We start from the raw sequence: 23,750 nt of genomic DNA, 5'->3' as shown, positions 1-23,750 counted from the left end.
TCTAATCTTCTATAGCTCACGCGTATTTATTAACCCCAAAATTTTTGTGTGTGTATTTGTCTAATATTGTGTTTGTATCAGCAAAGGTTGCATGCATTCTGATCCTATATTTTCTCCTGCTGATCATCTAGTTACCTGATTAGAAACAGATGGAAACAATCTGAAATTTGAACTTTAGAGTGCTGAGCTGCTAGTAATGGCTGCATACTCTCTGAGCATCGAGTGTATACAGTGGAAGATAATACACACACAACCCTTTAATGATGGACAGGTGGGGCTCATACTGCTCTCTCCCATCTGTCTGCCTTTACTTCATAGAATTCTCTAGCCCTAGAATGCACCGTTTATGGGATCTCCAATTGTATAAATGTTTTTCTTCTTTAAAAGCCATCTGTCTCAGGCATAACCACCTCCATGAAATCTATAGCATTTTCCAGCTGAGGATATCTCATATATTTATAATTTCTTGATTTGTGTCATAGCTATTGATACCTCTCAATGAAGGCAGCTTGTAAAGCAGTGGGTATACCAGTGATGCTGGGATCAGGAAGACCTCCTAAATTCAAATTCTACCTCCAATTCTTATTGTCAATGTGATCCTGGGTGAGTCACTTAACCTCTGTTTGTCTTAGTTTCCTCAACTGTAAAATGAGGATGATAACTTAGTTTCCTCAACTATAAAATGAGGATGATAATAATAATAATACCTATTTTATAAAGTTGTTATGAAAATTAATAAATGCTTATTCCATGGGATGGTGAGGTTGCTCAGTGGTTAAAGAGCCAAATCTGGCAACAGAAGGTCCTGGGTTCAAAATAGGCCTCAAACACTTCCTAACTATGTGGCCCTGGGCAAGTCACTTAACCCCAGTTAACTAGCCCTTATCATTCTTCTGCCTTGGAAACCATACACAGTATAGATTCTAAGACAGAAGGGTTTTTTAATTTTTTAATTTTCATTTAGAATATTTTCCCATGGTTACATGATTCATAATCCCCCCTCACTCTCTCCTCCCCCACCCTGAAGCTGACAGGCAGTTGCACTGGGTTATACATGTATCATTATTCAAAACCTATTTCCATATTGTTCAGATTTGCAGTAGAGCAATTCTTTAACATCAAAACGCTAATCAGAACCCTGTCGCTCTACGTGATTGAGCATATATTTTTCTAATGCATTTCTGGTTCCACAGTTCTTTCTCTGGTTGTGGAGAAAGAAGGGTTTTTTAAAATAAGTAAATGCTTATTCCCTTCCATTACCAGATTATAAGCTCCTTGAGGGCAAGGGTCTAACAATGTTGTTGTAAGGAAATGTATTTTGCAAACCTTAAAGCTATAAATTTTAATATTATAAAACTCTAAGTTATATTATTTCTCTATCCTCAGTGCCTAGCACTGTGACTTGCACAAACAAGATATCTTAATAAGCACATTCAATTACTAATAATTACATTTCATGGTTGCAAAGTATTTTAATTATTATTAGTCCTCCCAACAACACTATACTTTCCAATTTATAGACCAGAACTTAAATGACTGATTAGAGTCACTTTTTATCTGATGAACATTAATGGCATAATTTTAATAGCAGGAATATAAACCACATGCTATTTCTATATCAAAAGTCATAATGAATAACAGACACTTATTTAGCACCTATAGTATGTTGAGCACTGTTCTATGCCCTAGGGGAAGATATACAGTTTAGATAAGACACAGTGCCTGACTTTTTGAGGTTTACAATCTGGCAAAATAAACCACATTAATTTACTGGACTCTAAATCTAACCTATTTAAACTTTTTTTCCCATATCCTCAGTACTTAGTGAATGAATTCTCCCCCTAAAAGAAAAACATAAAGAAATATTTCCATCCAAAACTGCAACTCTAACTTTTTCACTAGCTTTTCTAAATCAAATGAGGAGCCATAGAAGCCACTCTATGAAATAAACTTGAATAAAGGCAAGAGTTCATCTTTTTAAAAATTATTGATTGATTCCAATACATAGTTATTAATATGTTAATAACCAGTTCCCCCAAATTCAGATACCAAATTTCAATTCAGAGCCAACTGAGCCTTTAAAAAAATAAGAATGTTTATTCTATCAAGCATCTCCTAGGAAAATATTAGACACAGAAACAAGTATTTTTTTCTGTGCTTTTAAAAAGCTTTATTGGTATCTCTTGCTTTTATTTCAAGTATTTTCAAATGTATTGTATCTCATAGTATATTCAACATCTCATTCCCATAAACACTATCCATCCTCCCAATCTATACTACAAAAGGAGAGTATTTCCTCCTCTCTTCTGAAGTCAAGATTAGCCATCACCAACACATCATGCCTATATTGTTCTTTTCACTGATATTATTTGTAGCCATTTTATAGCTTTCTTAGTTCTATTTATTTTACACTACATCAATTTATGTATATCTTCACATTTCTCTTTTCCTTCTTCATATTCATCATTCTTTATGGTTTAATAAAATTTCATTATATCCATAGACCACAATTCATTCAGCCATTTGCTAATCAATGAGTACCCACTATTGTTTCTTGTTCTTTCTTGCCCCAAAAGTCTTGCAACGGCTTTTTGGGTATGTATGGAACATTGTTCCTTTTACCTCCCTGGGATATATGCCCAGTGGTGAGATATCTGCTTCAAAGGTGATCCAGAAGAGTTTTTGCATCACTTAGTGTGCTAGAATATCATTCGGATCTTAACATTTGTGTCTAAAAGATTCAGACAACCTGGGGTCGATAGCCTCGATTTCTGGGGTGGAATCCTAAATGTTTATTTCCATTGCATTTTATTTCCAAACCATTTGAGGACTGACTAGCACTAATAACAACCAGACACGCTGAAACTTGCTCTTAACCAATGCATGTCTAGAAAATGACTGCTGAGTTCATCCTAATGTATTTAGATGTATTTTATACTTATTTACATATACTTATACTTACATATAAATGCCCTTGTATTTTGATGGTCTTTGCAATCACCATTAAGGACAACTGGTGGTGTTCAAAAACTATATGAACTTTTCCACACTGGAAGGCTTTGATTCAACACAACTTGATTTGGTCACTTTTGCAGTTAAAAGTTAGCTACCTTAAAACTTGGAGGACACGAAATGAATGGCTGGTCTTGGCACTAAGTTTGCTGAGTGAAACTGAGGGTTTCAGAGACAGAAAGATTTAAGAGCTTCTCACCTCACAAACTTGAGTTACAGGTCAGGGGCAGTGACAACCTGTCAGAATTTCGTTCATGGCACCCTAGCAAACCAGTCACGTGGACAGCGGAAATAGCTAGCAGAAACTCTTCAGACCCTGGTGCTCTCAGCCATTAATTCTATTGATTATTTTGGTGTTTAAATACTAAGACAGGCTTCAGTGCCAGTCCCAAAATGCACCCAGTCAGCTTGCATTTCCTTTGGCCTTTTAGAAAATGCAGACGTGCCAAAACACTGTTGAGCCCCCCAAAAAAAGAAGCAGGGGGGGAAAGTGTTCCAAACAAACGAAATGTTGATCTGCCTTTTATTAATTTCATTTTTTATCTTCTTGTGTACAGACGTTTGACAGCTGTGACATTCATGGGCACTGCATTCGAAAAAGAAGACATAAATATTCAGAGACATATTAGAATGCTGTTCAATGTAAGCACCTGTCTACTTAGTGTTGACAGAAAATCATTTACTTTGCTTTATGCGTGTTCCCTCCAGAGACCACAGAGGTCCTATTTTATTTAAAGAGCTGGGCCCAACATCAGTGCTTGCTCTTGAAGCTGCACTATATACAGCTAATTATATTTATTGAGGAAACAATTTTGGTTTATATTTTCAATAATACTTAAACAATTTTGTCAATCTGGACTTCAGAATCTATTTCCCCCAGGGTTCAGTTAACAGAAGACCTCATAGGAGGCCTCATGCAGCAGTCACTGCTCCGTCAGCAAGTAAACTCGAGCTAAAACTGAAACAAGTCATTATCACCCCTAGAAGTTTCTCAAGTCTAATTTCAGTGAATGGCTCTGTCAGTATTGCCTTAAAAAAAAAGACTCCGAAGTTTAGGAACCCCTCGTTTGACATGTTTTAATATTGTTGATACTCAATAGGACTTGATAGCACTAAACAATAAAGTGACCAAGACCTGGGGGAAAAAACTCCAAGATCAGTCTGTGGGCCTTTTTTTATACCTCATAACCCATGTAATTAGTTCATAAAACATAAAAGATTCATGATCACCTAACACTTTTGGGGGGTCACATTCCCTCATCTCATTGAAAGGGACCTTTCAAATCATGCCTTATATCAGCCACTTATTTTTCTGTTTACTTATTTATTCACTCATTCACACCAGACTCCTGACATCATCAGCATAGAACCTCCTTATGTATGCAGCTTCTTTTTAATTTACACCTTCTGGGCACAAAGAGGGTTTAGTTGTAACTTGACCCTGTTCACCTGCAATAGGTGTGTGGGGCAAAACTTGAACCCCTGACTTCCTGACTTCCAGGCTGGTTCTCTAGAATATTACACTACCTCTCTCAGGCTTACATTTTCTATTTTAACAAAAAAGAGAAAATTTGAGTCACTGTAACATAAGAGGAAGAGAATTGAATTTGAAGTCTCATTCTCATCCTACCTCAAACACTTCCTAGTTGTACAACAATAGGCAAATCACTTAATCTTTTAGTTTCTTCTAAAAAATAAGGATTTTGGAATAGCTGAATTATAAGGGCTCCTCCAGCTCTCTATGATTCAGTTATCTTTTTTATTCCACAGACCTAGAAGAAACTTCAGAAGTCATCTAGTCCACCCAGTTGGTGTTATAAATAAAGCAGCTGAGGTCTGCAGGGGAGTTCTGACTTGCCTAAAGTGATTTGGGTAGAAAGCACCAAAATAGGAATTTGAACCCAGTTCTGTTGCTGCCAAACTTAACATTTCTTTTGAATTGTCTGAACCGGTGATCGGCCATTCAACTTAACTGGTTAAATAGACAAGAGAATCATAGATTCAGAGCTAAAAAAGAACCTAGGATTCTCAACCTCCTCATTTTACAGATGAGACAACTAAGACACAGAAAACGTTAAGAGACTTACCTAGGGTCACACAACTAGTAAAGAGGTGAGGCAGGAGGATGAACCCAGGTTTTCCTTACTTCAAGGTCATCTTCCATCCACCACACTGAGCTACCTCTCAAAATGACCCTTTGTAAGGAGCAAAATACAATGAAGATTTATAAAGAAGAAAAAGTGGCCGCAATTGAATGCCATCACCCTATAGGCTTCTCTTTTAAAAGGGGTAGTTGCTTTATTAGGCATTCAATAGACTTTTCTCACTCTGTCCAGATGAATAGAGCAGGTCTGTGGCAATTGAATTAATTCCATTCCCACACTGCCAAGCTGGTTCCTAGCACTCAGTGCTTTGTAAAGCGTCCACCCTGAAGCCTGTGACTTGCAATGGGTTAACACCCACCTAGTCCAGGAACACCCCCTTCCCCAGCCCACCCCCATGTTAACAGAATCTTGGGTCAGAATTGCAAATGTATCACACTATCAGAAAGAAAATGAAACACAGCCCACAGTGAATAAAGCCTAATTTTTTGGCTATGACATTTCTTCTACTTTTTAAGCTTTACCTGACATGAGTGGGTAATGATGTTGGCTGGGGCCAGATAAGGTAGCGAGAAGGGAGATAGAAGGAACCCAGTGAAAGAGATCAGAAAGAAATCCACTAACTAGGGTTAGCCGGCTGCAAAACCTGACAATGCTGCCACCTACAGGCCGAAAGGCTCCACGCCGACTTCTGAATTCCATGATTCTCCACTGAGAACAATGAAAAACGTGGGCTTTTGCGGAGGACCTGGAACCCCAGTGCAGATGCTCCCGAAGGGTTAATTCACCAGGTGATCTGAAGACGCTTAGCTAGTTCACTGCTCTTGCATAATTTAATTAGGATCATCTCACAACAACCAAAGCTGTCTATAGGAATTAGAAAAGCCACAAGTTCAGATCACATGTGAATCTCTTTGCTCAATTAAAGCTAAGCTATTTCGGTTTAAGTCTTTTCTTTCCCTCCTTTACAGTATATGCAAGGAGCAGTAGAGCGTGGCCTGCTCCTCACATTAAAATGATTACATAAGGCCCATAGCATTCAAAATACTTAGGGAAATCACAACGGTTTACACTCTGACCTTGGGCATTTAAACTTTGTCATTAGTCAAGAGAGTGTTGCCTGGCTCTCCTCTGCATTAAGAAAATTACAGTGGTTATTTGTACCAGCTGAGGTAATAATTACTGGAAAAGGAATGTGGAGCTTGTTTCAAGAGAATATTGAAAACATTTATTTATTTATTTAACTCTCAGTTCTTGGTATTGCTACCACAGTGACTGATCATACTTTGTGCCAAAAGCAAGAAACACCATTTTGTTTTCTAACAGGAGAGACAGACAGACAGACAGATAGATAGATCCAAAATTATTAACAAGTCCTTGGTGAAGGGGATGGAGAGGGGCTAAGAGGAAAGAAAAGTTAATTTACAGATTCATTTATTTAAGGCATAAGGAAAAGAATACTAGAGCTATTGTCAAAAGAAGATTAGGAGTGTAGAATCTGTTTTCTATTACTTTTATTACTTCTGTGACTGTGAGCAAGTCTTTTCCTTTCTCTAGCCATAGGCTTTTGTTTTATAAAATGAGGGGTTTAGTCAAAATGATCTCTAAAGTCCCTTCCAGTTCTAAATCCAATGATGTTAAGTATTTGTAACCCTATTAATCCTTAAGCATATTTACCCAAGTTTCTTTAAAAATACTTTTAAAAAAATTTACCTCTCCCTCAGTTATAAAAATTCTTTTGTCACTAATGGAGACAAGAGGTAAAGTGAAAATATTTTATTATTTAGCAGTAATTTGATGGGATATTCACTAGTGATCTAACCAGATTTTGTAATTAACATTTTTTAAAATAATAGTAGCCTCCAATTTTGGCTTAAATGTTTTAATTAGTACTTGTGTGATGACCATCTTCTAATTCAACCATCCTAATTATTTCAAATAATGAAAATTTTAAAATAAAATATATTTACTGTGATGAATAAACCATTATTTCAAATTTAAAATGGATTCATTTTCTTAAGATTGATATTCACAGAAACTGCCTAAAGACAAACAAAATAATTTTATTTAAAAAATCTTGCTAACAATCTTAGCAATATGTACTAGACTTTTTTTTTTTAAAACACTCAATGCATTTCCTAATGTTTCACTTAAGACAATTAAAACTAGAAAGAACAATGAAATTTCCAGCCTTTGCTCTGGGAAACTCTTAGATCAAAGAGAATAGTAAAATCCCATTTCTCAGTATTACAACCTACTTACGGTATGCTATGGAAAGAAAAACATCTTTGCATGTAAAAATAAAACAAGTCACAAACCTTGTGTCTTGGCCTCATCATATCTATTAGTTTCTAGCACGGGAGGGGCATGGAACCCCAACTTAAAATGAACCATACTGCATATTACACAAAACCGAAAAGGTTAATTTTCTCCTGTGTTCCCAACCAGATATTTGCAGGATTAACAACTCCTTTAAATACTAGTTAGATTTAGCTATAATAAGCATATAAATACAATAAGACATTCCTAAGGGGGATACAATTTTTTTTAAATTTCCATATTTGCTACAATAAATGTTATGCCTAGAAATTTTATAGCTAACAGAAACACAGAAAATACTATACCCAAAGCTAGAAAACTGTTCCAGTACAAAGCAAGTCTGATATATTACCTCCCAAATACACAGTATATCCCTAGTAAAGTTGTAAATTATGGTTGCAAATGAGGCCACAAACAAAATTTTGCTCAAGGCATGAATCATAAATTCAAACAATAATCATCTCCTGCATGCGGCACAACTACTCTGTTTACTTCTTATACGCTGTTTCCTAAACATGAAGATGAAAGTAGGTCAAGTAAATTTAGCATCTTTTTCTCATGAAGTATGTTATGATATTGGGTGGCACTGTCTAATTTACAATTATACGAACCTTTTAAATATTAAAATCAGTGCTTTCACGGGAGGTTGTGTCATTACACAGATTGACATTTTACCTCATGAGGACATAGCATCTCCAAAAACCTAGATGTGGGAGGGTAGGAAAGAGGGAAATTAATTTATCCCAACAGCAGCCTGCATCAGGGAATTCGGACATATTTTAATATTCAAAAAGAGGAGACTCGGTTCTTAGCAAAGGATGATTTTGTAAACTATTTTGTTCATTGGTTCATTTTTACAGATACAAAGGGGGAGCAAAAAGAGAGCAGTGATTTCTTATGGTCCCCAAATTCCTAAATAGCATGAAATCAAATAAACAAGCATGGAGTTTGGTGTGTTGATACGGTAGATTCAGCTGATTCTATAAATGAGAGAAGCTATCAAAGTTTTTTTTTACAGTCTCGGGCATTAGAGGATCTACTATTTTGTTAAACTTATTGAAATCAAAGAAAGGGGCCTTGCATAACTTGAACTTCAGACCTAAGAATTATCTCTGAAGAAAATACAGTTTCATAATGCTATACTAAAAGGAAGACTTGCAAATACAAACAGAATTATATATCTTTAAGGGAACAAAAGTAAACGGTAGCATGCTAACATATGATGTGCCTTTACTGATTGAATGAATTAATGAAATTAATTTATTAAGTACTTACTGCGTGACAAGCAACATACTAAGTATTGGGATATAAATGTAAAAATCATAAAAATGTGACCAGGAAAGGGAGGTATGGTCTGGAAAAATCAGTTACAAGTAGAATAACTAATTATCATGACTTTTCAGAGAAATAGTAGTATTGAATTGATTGGAGACTTTGATTGTGGAATCTATAGAATGTACTCACATTTTCTAGACAAATCAATCAGATAAACATCTATTATATTCTTACTATGAGCAAGACACTAAGAATAGAAAGACAAAAATGAACTAACCCTGCCCTCAAGAAGCTTACATTCTATGTGGCTATTGTGCTAGGAGGACACTAAAATAGATTCAAGTAACTTGGAAATTTTTGGGATCTAGTTGACTGTAATTAACACAATGAAACCTATTTAAGATACTTAGAAACAACTTTAACCGAGTGTTTACATTGTTTATTTTGGTTTGGGTAAAGCTTGATATTTAATCTTCAGAATTAAATATATATACACAGTTTCAATTAAATATTTAATATTAATAATATATTAATATATAATTACATTTATCATAAATTTCTATATTATATATATTTAAATAATCAATTCAAAGCCTCTTTAGTATTCTTGTCTTATTTTCATCTGTATCAACAGAACTTCAGGTATGACAATCACACTTAAGAGATGCTGAATATTGTGTTAGCTTAGGTTCATACATGTGTTATACCTGTGTTAGCTTAATATACACCTTGTTAGAAAGATTTAGAAACAGTTTTGCTTTTTCCAGTTTTCAAGGGATTCACTGCTCACAACATGGTACCATGCCATCCAAGGTCTAGAAAATACTCACTTTTTACCTGAACAATAATATTGACAGTATTCATGGATGGTAAATTTTGTGTGTATTCCAGATGGGTACTATGAGGATACACTAAGTGGGAAGGGGGATAAAGTCGTGGGGTGAAGAATCATTCTGCCCTTTGCCAACATTTCCCCGCTCTATACTCCTCTTCCCACTCCCAATCTTGAAAAGTGAGAGGGGAGTTCAGAGATTTGGACTATTGATACCATTACTCCCTACCTCTTACCATGTCCACTGAATGATGGGTAAAAACATTCATAGCCACAAAATTGAGAAATGGCACACTGAAGAAGGGGAAAGAGAGATTGTTAGTGAAGGGGGGGGGTGGAGAGGGATTGGATAATGTCAATAGGAGAATAGATAAGAGTAGATGAAAAAAGCAAAGTTCTTTGGATTCATCTTACATGTGTTCTGAGGCTGAAATGGAATACTGCTTTTCAAAAGCTCTGGCAGATTCTTTAATAAAGATAGAACAATACTAATAAAAATGTACCAAATAAAATTCATACTTATCAGTGGCTGTGTTTTATCTTTATTATGATTATAGGCTTACATAGAATATGATTGGTATGCCCAAGCATGTTATCATACCTAGACCATACTTTCTGTTTGCTTAGAGTTATGAAAAGACTCAAGAGGCAATATATTGGTTAGAGGACTGGTCTTGGAGTTGGGAAAGGGAGTGGGATATGGGTTCAAATCTTAACACTGTGACACACTATTTAGGTGACTGAATAAGTCACTTAACTTCTCAATACACTTACACAACTCTAAGCCTCTAAGTTTCAAAGAAGATGAAGGTTTTCTTGTTAGGGGAAAACTCTCAGGAGGAATCCTTAGAAAATCTAAGTTCTGATGAAAAAAAATGAAGACTATCTCATATTTCTATTAATATTAATTATGTTTTAACACCATTGATGTTATTGATATCATTAATAAAACTCATGATAAAAGTTTGTACTTACATAATATTGTATATGTTTTATTTCACTTTAACCTCATATTTGAATCTTCATGACCCCATACTGTCCATAGGGTTTCTTGACAGCATATTCAACTGCTTTGACATTTCCTTAAGGCAAACATATTTTAAGTAATAACTGTTTGAGGTCAGATTTGAACTTAGGTCTTACTGACTCCAGGTCCAGTGATCTATCCACTAGGCCACCCCACATAGTTGCCTATTTCCAATTTCATCTATAAGGAAAATGAAGTTGATATAGGTTTAATAACTTGCCCAGGACCTGACAGATAGTTAAGTACTTCATTTAAATTCAGGTTTTCCTGATTCCAAGTTCAGCACTCTTACTTACTTGGACACCTAATTGCCAAAACTAGTAGGTATGTTGGGAGAATAGGAGTGGGAGGGAGAGGGAGAATCAACATCTGTGATTTTTATTGATATAAGGAACTCCTGGTGTGAAAAAATCTTCACCTAACCTTTCTATTACAATATTAGAGAATTGATTGGGACATGGACTAATTAAGTGACTTACTCAGGAGCCCACATTTAGTTTGTGTCAGAAGCAAGATTTGAAATCAAGTTTCCCTGACTAAGTGCAAGGCTGAACTATTGATCATCCCACACTGCCTCTCTAATCCAACATTATATAATATCCCTTACCATATAATAAGCAGACAGAAGGTGAAAAATGAAAAGGTGTTCTAAGGAGAAGTGGATGATAACAAAGACAAAAAGCCATTTTTGATATTGTCTTCATCAACTGCTGAACTAGTACAAGGAATGAATGATATAATGGTTTACAGAAATCTTTTTAGAAGAAATAAAATTAATCTTGGTAGGTTTCCTGAAGTATCTGAAGAAATGTGATAAATATGCTAGATGGCTGGGTTGAAGAGAAAGAAAGAAAAAAAGAAAGGAAGGAAGGAAGGAAGGAAGGAAGGAAGGAAGGAAGGAAGGAAGGAAGGAAGGAAGGAAGGAAGGAAGGAAGGAAGGAAGGAAGGAAGGAAGGAAGGAAGGGAGGGAGGAAGTGGCTCCCTCATGCCCTTGATAAGAATAACCAAAACAGCTGTGAAATTGCAACCAAAAGGGAAGGAAGAATAGGGATGAGAACCCAATTGCAAAACACAGATGCACTAAAAATATTCTCTAAGTTTGAAAATAACCTTCAGAGGTATCACCTGCTAAGACATGATAGAAAGAAAAATATTCAATAATATATATATATATATGATCGACAAAGTGAGTTGAATTTTATTTCTCTTACAATACTCTCCTATTTAGATATAACATCACCTCTTTAAATCCCAATTTCCTTTCAATAAGATCTCTGGCTCTGGCTCCTCTGTCTCTCTGTCTCTTTCTCTGTCTCTCTCTGTCTCTCTCTGTCTCTCTGTGTGTCTCTCTCTCTGTCTCTGTCTCTGTCTCTCTCTGTCTGTCTCTGTCTGTCTGTCTGTCTGTCTCTCTCTGTCTCTCTGTGTGTCTCTCTGTCTCTGTCTCTGTCTCTCTCTGTCTGTCTCTCTCTGTCTGTCTGTCTGTCTGTCTGTCTGTCTGTCTGTCTGTCTGTCTCTCTCTCTCTCTCTGTCTCTCTCTCTCTCTCTCTCTCTCTCTCTCTCTCTCTCTCTCTCTCTCTCTCTCTCTACTGTCTTCAGGATAAGCAATCAAATATATCTGTCCTCCCTTAGTCATAGGGATGCCTTGTACCATTAAAGCAGCCTCAAACAAAAGGAATTTCCTTGCTCAATATAAGGCAATATTGGGGGTAAAACCCTGAGAGTTTGAATGGTATAATCATGGTAGAAAGAAGAGAGGAGAGAGAGAGAGAAAGAGAGAGAGAGAGAGAGAGAGAAAGAGAGAGAGAGAGAGAGAGAGAGAGAGAGAGAGAGAGAGAGAATGAGAGAGAGAGAGAGTACCCTGATAAAGTACTCATAGAAATCTTTGGAGGTGGTGGAGAGGTGTTAAGGTTATTGGGGTTTTTTCTCTCTCTCCTAAATTCTTTTAAGATCTACTAAAAAAGAGATTAAAGTTATGAAGAGAATACTATTCAATTCAACAAGTAGATATGAAGTACCTACTCTGTGTCAGGTACTTTGTGATGCACTAGGAATACAAAGTTTTGTTTTGTTTTTTAATAGTCCTTTTCCTCAATCTTTCTTTCCACAGGAAGAAAACAACTGGTACATATATAAGTGGATATAAGTGAATTTATTACATTCTTATATTTTATACAAAGGAACTTCTTACCTCCCACTTCAATGTAAATGGATGACATGTTTATTTATAGTAGAAAAAAATGAGCATAGGACCTAGCTGATATAGCTGTAAGCCCTTATAAGTGCCTTTGATTTTGAAGCCATTTTCACTAGCACTAAGTTGTGCTAAATAATCTTGTAGTCAGGCAATATACAAAAAAAGTAGTTTTGCTCTGATTTTTATGGAAGGAAGGAAGGAAGGAAGGAAGGAAGGAAGGAAGGAAGGAAGGAAGGAAGGAAGGAAGGAAGGAAGGAAGGAAGGAAGGAAGGAAGGAAGGAAGGAAGGAAGGAGAAAAAGAGAGGGGAAAAGAGAGGGGGAAAGGAAATTAAAGAGAGTGAGGAAGGAGGGGAAGTCAGGAGGATAATAATAAAATTATATTTTTCTAGTTTTGACCAAACTACATGTAAAAAATGTAAGCATATAAATTCATAACATGTGCAAATAGAACAAAGGAGTGACAACCAGTAGAAAAATAATGTCGGTTGCTATGGTATGAAGGTATGCTGAGTATATTAAGTGCCTAGGTGGCTGCTTCTCTCCTCCTCATTATTTCCTCATATTTATGTAGCCCTATAGTTGTTAAGTGCTCCACACGAGTCTTCATTAATTATTCCTGTCAGTTATTGCCTTAAAACAACTCTGTGAGAGCAGGGTAGAGTGGAGAGAGCACTGGATTTGGAGTAAAAGGATATTGGTTCAAATCCCAGTTCTTTTATTTCAATTCCACATAAGAAATATTTTTCAAGCACCTACTATATTCAAGTGCCTGTGTTTAGGTGCTAAGGCCACAAAGACAAAAACAAAATGCCTCTTGCCCTCAGGTGGCTTATAGCAAAGGAGAAAGTGTATCATCTGTGCATAACTAAAGTAATATCAGATAGGTGACTTGGATAAATGGGCCAAGGGGCTGACCCAAACAGAGTGCTGAACCAAAATTTCAGGAGAGAAACAACACATTCAGCTTGTTAGGATCAACAAAAGGTGTGGCTTCAAATGTGGGCTCTGTTACTAACAAAAGTTGTTGGACAAGTCACTTCAAATATTTCTGTTCTCATTTCCTCATTTGTTAAATGATGAAACTGGACTATTTAACTTTATAAAGTTCTTTCCAACTCTAGATCCAATGAAAGGTGAATGCAAATGACATTATCCCCATTTTACAGATGAAAAAGCTGAGAGGACGAGAATTCATCCAGCAAAGTAAATAGACCAGAATCTAAATCCCTCTGAGTCCTGTTTCTTTGTATAAACCAAGAGTCCACAACCTGCTTGTGGTTTAGATCCTGTGATACCAGGTCTCCATCTCAATGACCCTTCTTTCCTTCCAACCCCTTCCTTCACTGATCCCTCCCCTCACTGGACTGTCCCTGTGATTTCACAGAAAAAAAGAAGTTTCCTGTGAGGAGCTTCCTCCATCCCATAACACCTGGCAGAACATGAGGGAATCCTATAACAAGAAGGTCAATGTTATGCCAGGAAGGTCAGCTTCCAGATTCAGAAAGTGACCCAAAACTACATGAAATAGCCTGACTGGAGGGAGAGAAATAGTAAATTGATGTGGTTTTTCCCATCCATCTATTTTTTTTAGAGCAGCTGTCTCCACAGGTGAATTCCCTAAGAGGAAGGCTGTGATCACAACAGACACTTAATAAATGTTTATCAAATTGAAAGAAAATTTGCACCAGGTTGGAATATTTTCAGATGAAACGACTATTTCTCTAACAATATTGTTGCTAAATTTTTATCAGTAATAATGATGATAATAATATTGTTTATATAGAAGCTTAAGGTTTGTAAATCACTTTACAATTACTGTCTCACTTGATCCTCACAACCACCTTGGGAAATAAATGCTATTATTATCCCTATTTTTCAGTTGAAGAAACTGAGTCAGGCTGAGGTTATATGACTTGCTTAGTGCCACACAGCTAGTAAGTATATACATAGCTTTAGAGTTGGAAGTGACCTTAGAGATCATTTAGATCAACCCAATTTTATACCTTAGGAAACTGAGGCCCAGAAAATAAAAACAACTTGTCTAAAGTCACAAAGATACTAATTTGCATACCTGGGATTTAAAGAACAACTCATTCTCTCCACATCTGATTATCTCAAGGTAGTTAAAAAATAGAAATCATTCATGCATACACATAGCAGGTAGTCTGTAAATAATTATTATCTGATTGAGACAGGATGAGCATTTGAGGGTGAAAATTGCTGGGAGAAGAGGGGAGGAGATGGCCCTAAGCTTAAGAAACCTTTGCAGGACCCCTTTGAAACAAAAACATTTTATCAAACACCATCTCTGTGCAAAGCACTGTGCTAGATAGAAACTGGAAGTCGAATATAAAACAATAAAAGATGCCCCTCAAAACAGCAAGATTAGGAGTAAGAGGGAATAAAAGGTTCATTTGAATTAAGGTCCGATGCAAACATTACCAGAAGCACGAAGAGATCTAGTTGTGTCAAGTCCTGCAGAAAAACCTACACGTCCTGTTCTCATAGGAGACTTCGGTCGCTCAGCTAATCCCATAGCTAATGAAACACAAGGTAGAAAAATTATGCCACCAGGACACCCAAGCCCAAGGTACACATCTTCATAATTTAGAGCTCTCATTCCAACAGCAGCTTCCCTTGTGGGTACACCTTCTCTGCTTTACAACCAGTCCCCATAGCACCTAGGTAATCCAGAGTCTGCTACACAGAATGGTTTTTTAGGCTGGTAGGATGGCATAATTGGAAAGGACCAGAGAGATCATCTAGCCTAAGCCCCTTCGTTTTCAGGTTGAGGAAAAGACACCAGGATTGCTGAAGTAAGTTGCCCAGAGTTTGATGGCAGAATTGAACCTAGAACCTCCTGATTGAGGTCAGTGTTCTTTCTATTGAACTCAGTCAGTCCTAAGACAGTAATAATGCCATCCTGGCAGGGTTTGTTTGTGACCGTTGTTGTTTTGGAAGGGCAGGGTTGTAATTTTTTGTTTGTTTTTCACAATATACTTCTTCTGTGGCTTTCAACGCACATTGTTGATATTTCCTAGTTAAATAATTTCATTTTAGAGGCCAAGAAGCTAAGGCACAGAGCAAACAATTTAGTGACTTATAGAAGAGATAAACAACCACATAATAATAATAACAACAATAATAGTATTTACATAGTACTGTAAGTACTATAAAATTCTAAAATGCTAAGCCTTACATTTTATAAATATTACCTCATTTGATCCTCAGAACATCTCTGGGAAGCAGGTACTATTATTATACCCATTTTGCAGATGAAGAAACAGAGGCAGATAGAGGTTAAACTCTTTGCCCAGGGTCACACAGCTAGTAGGTATTTAAGGGAGGATTTGAACTCAAATCCTCCTAATTCCAGGTCCAGTGTTTTATCCACTGTGCCACCTAGCTATATATACTTAATAATTCATTCCCCACCCACCCACTAACTACCTCACAAGGGAACATTTGGCAATGTGTAAAAGCCTATATGCCTAACCCAGTATTGGAATGCTATCACTTCCGCTAATGATTTCCAAACTAATTTATCTCCTAATTTAATTGAGCTACTGTGTCCATGCCCTTTAACAGGCTGAGATCTGGAGGCTGTGCTGACTTATAAGACCTGACATCTGCTGGTTCCATACACTCTGGTGGGCTTAGGCAATAGTAACATTTATGTTTTCATTACTGGAACTTGCCAACCAGATAATGTCATTTTAGACTCTGTAGAACCCTCTGAGTCTTCCAAATGAGTAACTAGCATTGGATTCACATGAGCCTCTTCTCATTATACAGTTTCCACACACTATATTAGCACTGAATATCTTGCTGGACCAAAGAGTTCCTTTACTTTGACTTGTGACCCAGTTCCTCAGACTCTTCATCTGATTCTCACAGTCAGAGGGAAATTTTAAATACCTGTGTCCCTGGGTACTTCTGGTTGCACCTGTTTTATTTGCAAAGAGTCATTAGAATTTGGCTAGGAGGACTGAACAGCGGGTAAGCATTCAGTTTTTAAAAGAGTAGCTCAGCAAGAATTTCTTTTTTTCCCTGAAGTGCAATGGGGTGCATCCTATAACAGAAGCCTTAGGCGGAGTCAACCACATTGGAGTTTTGCAATTTAGGGGTCTCCCATTCTGTTCCCAGACTCTCAGTCCTCTGTTTTTTGGGGGGTTTTTTCAGTGTTTCAGCCCTACTCTGAGTAACTGGAGTGGGAGGAAAGGTAGACTATGGAAAGTGGTGGTAGAACGTGTCAGGAACCTTAAACCAGGAAATGAAAATAAAAAGGTCTGATGCAATTCACATTGGATACAGATGTACAGAAGGCAGCAAGTTTGTATTGTAAAGTTGCCAAGAAAATGCCAACTGCATACTACCTCATAGGAGGATGAAGGTGACAGCGGCAGGGTAATTTTATAAGCTTTTTTTTTCCTTGCAGGAAATGGCTATAAAATGAATTATAATTGTGAATCTTCCTAGTGTATCTGTAATCTGTCAGTTGGCCCTTAACATGTGAGCACCTAGGAATATGGAAATTAGGGTTATCTTTATTACTAAGAGAAAGAATTATAACCACCCCCAGGAAAAAAAAAAAGACTGATGACAAGGCTCTTTCCCTAAAGTGGTTTCCAGTCTAATAGGATATACAGAATGAATCCGGATTCCAATAACACAAGTGTCACAAATATGTGTACACACACCCACACATATATAAAATTTTGTTGGTTTTTTTGGAGCAGATGTGATTTTAGTGGCATAAGTAGAGGAAATTCCTTGTACCAAGATATGTGGGCACTTGCTCTGAAATTTAGGATGATGGAGTTACCTGGGCCAGTGGAGAGGCTCTGACTTGCCAATGGGTCACCACATAGCTGACATGAGGTGGGACTGGGACCCAGTTATCCCTACCTCCTAAGCCATCTCTCTAACCACTACTTTCATGGTCTTTCATATGTAGCTACCTGAACAGATGTAGATGTGTCCTTAAAAAGTCATACTGAATTCAGTAAACATTTACTAAGCATCTACCATATGTATCTGGTATTCTACTAGGTGCTGGTGATATGAAGATAAAAATGAAAAGTCTTTTACCTCAAGGATACATTCTATCAGAAAGAAAGAATATGTACATAGAAAGATAAATACAAAATTTATGCAAAGTGATTTCTAAGAGGAGAGCGCATGTCTAATATGAAGGGTGGTTTGTTAACAACAAGAATGAAGATTGCAAAAACTATGATGGAAACATAAAATACAGAGGAAGAGAGAGAGAGAGAGAGATGAACTAGAGTTAACAAAATGTATATGAAAGAACTAAGAATGATAAGTCAAAATAGGGAACATTATCAGAGAAAAATCAAGAAATGAAAAGTCAAACTCTTCAAAAAAATTATCAGATCCCATTTTCTGATCGATTTAGATAACTAACACTATCTTCTTTCCCTTGCCTATGCCCATAAAAGACAAAATGGTTCCATAGAACGAGTACTGTGTGAGAGATAATTCAGTTCAAATTCTACTTCTAATGCTTACTATTTATAGGAATTTAGACTAGACATTTAATTAGTTCGCTACCCATCCAATGGGGGGAAAGAGAAAATTTGGGCTAGATGACCTTTGTTCCAACTCTAGAATCATGGTTATAGTATCTTTCTCAGCCTAGACATTAATAATTTATATGGGATAATTAAGAGAGTGCTGGACTTCAAATCAAAAGATCTGTCTTCTAATCTCACCTTGGATACTTACTAACTATATAATTACAGGCAGGAGTATCACAATATCCCTGTGATATTCACTTCAGGGGGTTGTTTTGAGTTTTGAATGAGACAACATATGTAGAGTTTCACAAATCCTGAAGGAGTCAATCAGTAATCATTAAGTTCTTGATATGCACCAGGAACTTTGTTAAGTGCTAGGGATACAAAGGCAATCGTTGTCCTTAAGGACCTCACATTCTAGGGGAAAGACAACATGCAAACAAGCATGTACATATAAGACATAGACAGGAAGGCATCATATCAGTTAAATATAATTACTATTATAACAAACATGTTTATGTTCTAGAAGAACTCAACATAGATTATAAAGACTCTTTATAATAAGAATAATCAGCTTTAATATATGTTTTGTACATTTGCATTTTTCAATATCAGGTATAGAGTATATAATATTAGGGATGGGGAGAAGAAAAGAGAAGAAACAGAAGGAAAGAATGGAGAAAGAAATGAAGGGAAGAGAAGGAAAGAAGAAAGGAAATAAGAAAAAGGAAGGAGAAGGAAAGAAGGGAAGTAGGGAGGAAAGGGGAGGGGGAAGAGAGGGAAGGGAAAGAAAGGAAGAGAGGAATAGAGATAGAGAAGAAGGAAGGAAGAGAGGAAAGCAAGGAAAAAAGGGAAGAAAGGATGGAGGCAGGGAAAGAGGAGAAAAGAAGGGAGGAAAGGAAGGAAGGAAGGAAGGAAGGAAGGAAGGAAGGAAGGAAGGAAGGAAGGAAGGAAGGAAGGAAGGAAGGAAGGAAGGAAGGAAGGAAGGAAGGAAGGAAGGAAGGAAGGAAGGAAGGAAGGCCAGAGAAAAAGAGTGACAGAATTAAAAGGCACAAGGCAGAGAGGGGAGGTAGTCTTTAAACTGAGGGATAGAGGGATAACTAATTTTTATCCTTCTAGAAAGTGAGAATTCTAAAGCAGCATTACTTAGCTTCTTATTTCAAAAATCATAAACATAGCACTAAGGCTACTGTGTGAAATTTACATCTAGAGAATGGTATGAAGGAGAAGGGAAGGTAGCAGAGAGGGGAAGATTCTGCACAAAGCTTCCTTTTGCTAGGGTTGGAACTCAGTGGTATTTTAATGTGCTGCCCCTAAATACTGAGACATTCAGCTCTGGAATTCCTTGAGCCTACAGCCCTTTGTTGAAGGACCCAGATGCCAAACAGCAAAGAATGTAACTGATTTTTTTTTCCTCTCTGTAGATTCCTGAACAATACCTAGGGTGCTCTCCCTTGAATCCTTTGAGTTGAGCTTTGGAACACAAGAAAAGTTTGATTCCTTTTTGCTTTGGTTCCCCTGCCCCCTTGCCTTTTCTACTTTTAATGACCTCATCCATTTTTTTTTCCAGATCTGCCTAAAAATGGTTGCTTTAGCAAAGGAGTATGAGGTGGCCTGCTCTCTCAATAGCTTTACTTGCCTCTATCACTTAATAAAGAACTGTTGATTGATAGCTCTGAGGCTGCTGTGGCATTAAGTCTCTCTGTTTCAGTGTCTTCCCTTCTGAAATAGAATAACAATGTTTTATTATTGTTGTTAATATTAATAATGACTATACTAGTAATAATAATGCTTGCTGATCTTATGAGGCCCTAGGGTAGATAAGTCCCACCAATGACACTGAAATGCCCTTTTAAAAAATAGCAATTAAATGCTAGTCTTTTTAATACACAAAATTTGGAAACATCCCCTGAGAAAAAAATTTCCCCTTGGTCTCAACTTGCTTTGCATTTTCCTGGTGCTAATTCCCCCACCATCACCACCACACACACACACACACACACACACACACACACACACACACACACACACACACACACACACACACACACACATTGATCTATTGTCCTATGAAGGAACATCAGACTTATACATTTCAGCACAGCCTTTTAGCCCTGCAAATAACTCTTCACCTGAATGGTGTTTGTGGTCTCAAACACTCCAGTTTATCTTTTAGATGAGACATTTTTCTTAGGTGAATAAAAATTTCAACACATTAGAGAGAACATTAAACCCCTTCTCTCTTGGTTTTCCTGGTGCCACAAGGTCTTCATCAGAAAAAATGTCTCAGACCTGACCGCTGACTCAACCAGTGCTTATTTCCTGCCTGCCTACCTCGATATTATTTACTTTTTGCAACTCTCTTAATTATTTTTGTTGAAAAAAAGATGCTATAGTGCACGAGCCCAACTCATGACTGTTTCCCTCTCTTGGGTTGTCTGTTTTTCTCTCCTATTTTATTTCTATTGAGGCATCAATCCCATTCTCATCACCAAACTGTTGGTCTAAAGAAAAAATATACAGAGGTAGTGCTTATAAAGTCTAGTAGTGAATTTAAAGGAATAGCAGAGGCAGGTAGAGATCTGGGTGAGTTGATATAAATTTGGGAATTTCAGCAAATGAAAATTGTACATGCAGCAAAGAGAGAACCACTCCTGAGGTTCAGTAGATGATTCTGTCCATTTTGACTTTAAAAGAAATGGAATGACTATGTATTCATAGAATCACAGGAGGAGAGTTACTATAAAAATCAATCAATCCAACCTACTCATTTTATAGATGAGGAAAGTTCTAAAATCAAATCAACTCAATTCATAAAGAATCTAATTTGAACCATGTATAGTGTTAGTACTAGAGAATTAAAAACTAAAATGAAATTGTCCTTACCCTCAAGGAGTTTGCATTCTACTGAGAATAAATTTTATGGTATAATAAGTTGGGACCCATGGACTCAAAGTGGTTCAAGATTACACAGTTTGTCACTGAACCAAATCCATCCTGTTTTATTATGGAGGAGCCACACAGTGCCCCTTGACACTATCCTATAAAAATGAGTCCTATGTGTTTTATTAAAACCTAGAGATCACATTATTATCTAGTGATTAAATGCTAGAATGAGCCATTGAAGCTGTCTAATTTCACAGGTGAGGAAGCTGAGGCCCAGAGAGATACAGGAATTTGTCCAAGAGAACAACAGGTAGTAAATGACAGAAGTAGGATCTGAAACTGGGTCCTCTGACTCCAAAATAGGGGTCTCTCTCTATTGTACCAGGATGATATTTCTATTCATTTTCCTTAGTGTTTACAAAACAGCTTTTAAAATTCAATGGACTGCATAAAATCTTAATGCCAAGTTTTAGATATTGACTCCACCGTTAATACCCAAAGCTATCCCTTTCACCAATCAAGCAAAAATATTTTTGTTGTTATTCAATTGTTTCAACCATTTAAGGCTTTTTTAATAATCCCATTTGGGGTTTTCTTGGCAAAGAGACTGGAATGGTTTGCCCTTTACACCTCCAGCTCATTTTACAGAGGAAGAACTGAGGCAAGCAGTGAAGTGACTCTCCCAAAGTCACACAAATGGCAAGTGTCTGAGGCAATATTTGAACATACAAAGTTGAGTTCCAGGCCCATTGCTCTCACCACATAGCTGCCCAAAAAATAGTTACTGAGCAACAACTATAGGCAAGTTAAGTTCCCATGCTAGGCTCCATAACCCATATAATGAATAGGCCTTAACATCTGGTCTCTATCTGCCTGTTTTGTTCCTATTTGCTTTGCTTATATTATATTTACTTATACATGTCATATCTCTCCTGGTTCACAAAAAAACTAGAGAGTAATGAAATCAAATCATCCTCACATATTCATCTTCCAGGTAAGAATGATATTTTCCCAGGCATCATACAATGGGCACCTTAAATCTAGTTCCTGCCCCCTTAGGAACTTTCATTGTCTAGTAGTTTGGTTTTCTAACAAATAACCCCCTTCTATCATAATCAATTGCTCCATCCACCTGACAAGCTATAAGACAAGCCCTGCTTGCCTCTCTCCACAAATAATCTAACCCTGCTAACCTTGGTTCTCCCACACATGGCAGGGAGTCTGCCAGCAAGACAGAAAACATCTAGTCTCTGTTCTTGAGTTATAATAATAATAACCTTGTTATAGATGAACCTTCTTGTATGGGACCCTACTTCCTGCTTATTTTTTAGACTCATTGCTACTATTCTTTCACTCTCCAGAATCTATTTGCAAGTCACTTTTCTGAATTCTATGGAGCCATGCTGTTTCACCTTCATCCTGACCTTTACCTTACCTGCTGCTGTTGCTCTGTCCTCCAAACTGGACCTCCAAAAACCATATCTCTGGGAGGATTTGAGCCACTCAGCTCTGAACACCTTGGGCTCATATATTCTTTATGCAAGTATCATTCTTTTTCTATATTTTGCTTCAAAGATCATAATGGGTTCAATGATGCCAATGCTTCTGAAAAAGGGCATGCCAATTGATTTCTCTATTGTTCCATACACTATCCCTTTGACCTCTCAGAATATAATTCTCTTCCCAGGACACCCCATATGTATAGTCTTTCTCCTTAGAATGGGATAAGATAAAATAAAAACCATGTACACGAGAAGTTACTGTAGTATGACAATCAGGACTAATCTTATTTTATCTTATGTGCACAGATTCCATCTAGTGCTGCCACATATATTTTCCTCCATTTTGCTCTTTCTCTATTACTCATCCATGGGAAACTAGATTATATAAATCATCTATTTTTCATGTATTCAGGTAGATATAAATAATCAGCATCTTCTAATTTTATGAATAGAGAATCTAAAAACTTAATCACTCTACTCACAACTGGACTGAGATTAAGTAATTTTGGAGCCTGAGATTCTGGTTAATTGTATTTGTTTATAACTCATTGAACTTTTGGACTTCTTTAATTATTTCTTTTCTAAAATTTTCTTTATTTTGTATTTGGGGTCTTTGGACTTACTAGGAAGTCCATTGACCATTGATTTCTGACTGCCTAGTCATTAAATCATTAAAAACCAAATTGTTCTTCAGATATTATTTTCCTGTTACAAATATAAGCTCCTTGAAGGTAAGGACCAATTCAATTTTGTATTTGCATCTCTAATACTTAACACAGAATTTGGAATATGATCAACATTTAATGAATACTTTTTTTCATTATTCATTCTCAATTCATCAGTAAATATTTATTGTTTGCTATGTACCAATTACTATGCTATAAGAAGAAAGACACAAATACACTTGGCTTAGGGCCATGGAACTGATGTTTATCTGCCTACTTGAATGTTATTTCCTGTTTATTCCTCCAACTGGTTTGAATCCCTAGGTGCTATCATACATATGATAACCTCTCCCCACTCACTCTCATTCTGATCTCCTGTCTGACACCTTTCTATTG

The 23,750-nt window shown here is 36.8% G+C and overlaps 1 long non-coding RNA gene across 2 annotated transcripts; it reads right to left on the bottom strand.

Annotated features, from left to right (window-relative positions):
- Positions 1 to 3,505: 3,505 nt before the first annotated feature.
- Positions 3,506 to 5,998, bottom strand: LOC103094650 (uncharacterized). Of its 2 annotated transcripts, none has more exons than XR_460861.2 (3): positions 5,781 to 5,998; positions 5,100 to 5,207; positions 3,506 to 3,598 (listed from the first exon to the last, which is right to left on the bottom strand). It is a non-coding gene; the product is annotated as an uncharacterized LOC103094650 (long non-coding RNA). The 2 variants fall into 2 exon arrangements; XR_001627071.2 differs by lacking the exon at positions 5,781 to 5,998 and adding an exon at positions 5,639 to 5,768.
- Between the last annotated feature and the right edge of the window lie 17,752 nt (positions 5,999 to 23,750).

The sequence above is a fragment of the Monodelphis domestica genome, chromosome 1, assembly GCF_027887165.1.
Source record: "Monodelphis domestica isolate mMonDom1 chromosome 1, mMonDom1.pri, whole genome shotgun sequence".
NCBI classification, from domain to species: domain Eukaryota; kingdom Metazoa; phylum Chordata; class Mammalia; order Didelphimorphia; family Didelphidae; genus Monodelphis; species Monodelphis domestica.
The sequence above is the reverse complement of the archived record's forward strand: the minus strand, read 5'-3'. Positions and strand labels throughout refer to the sequence as shown.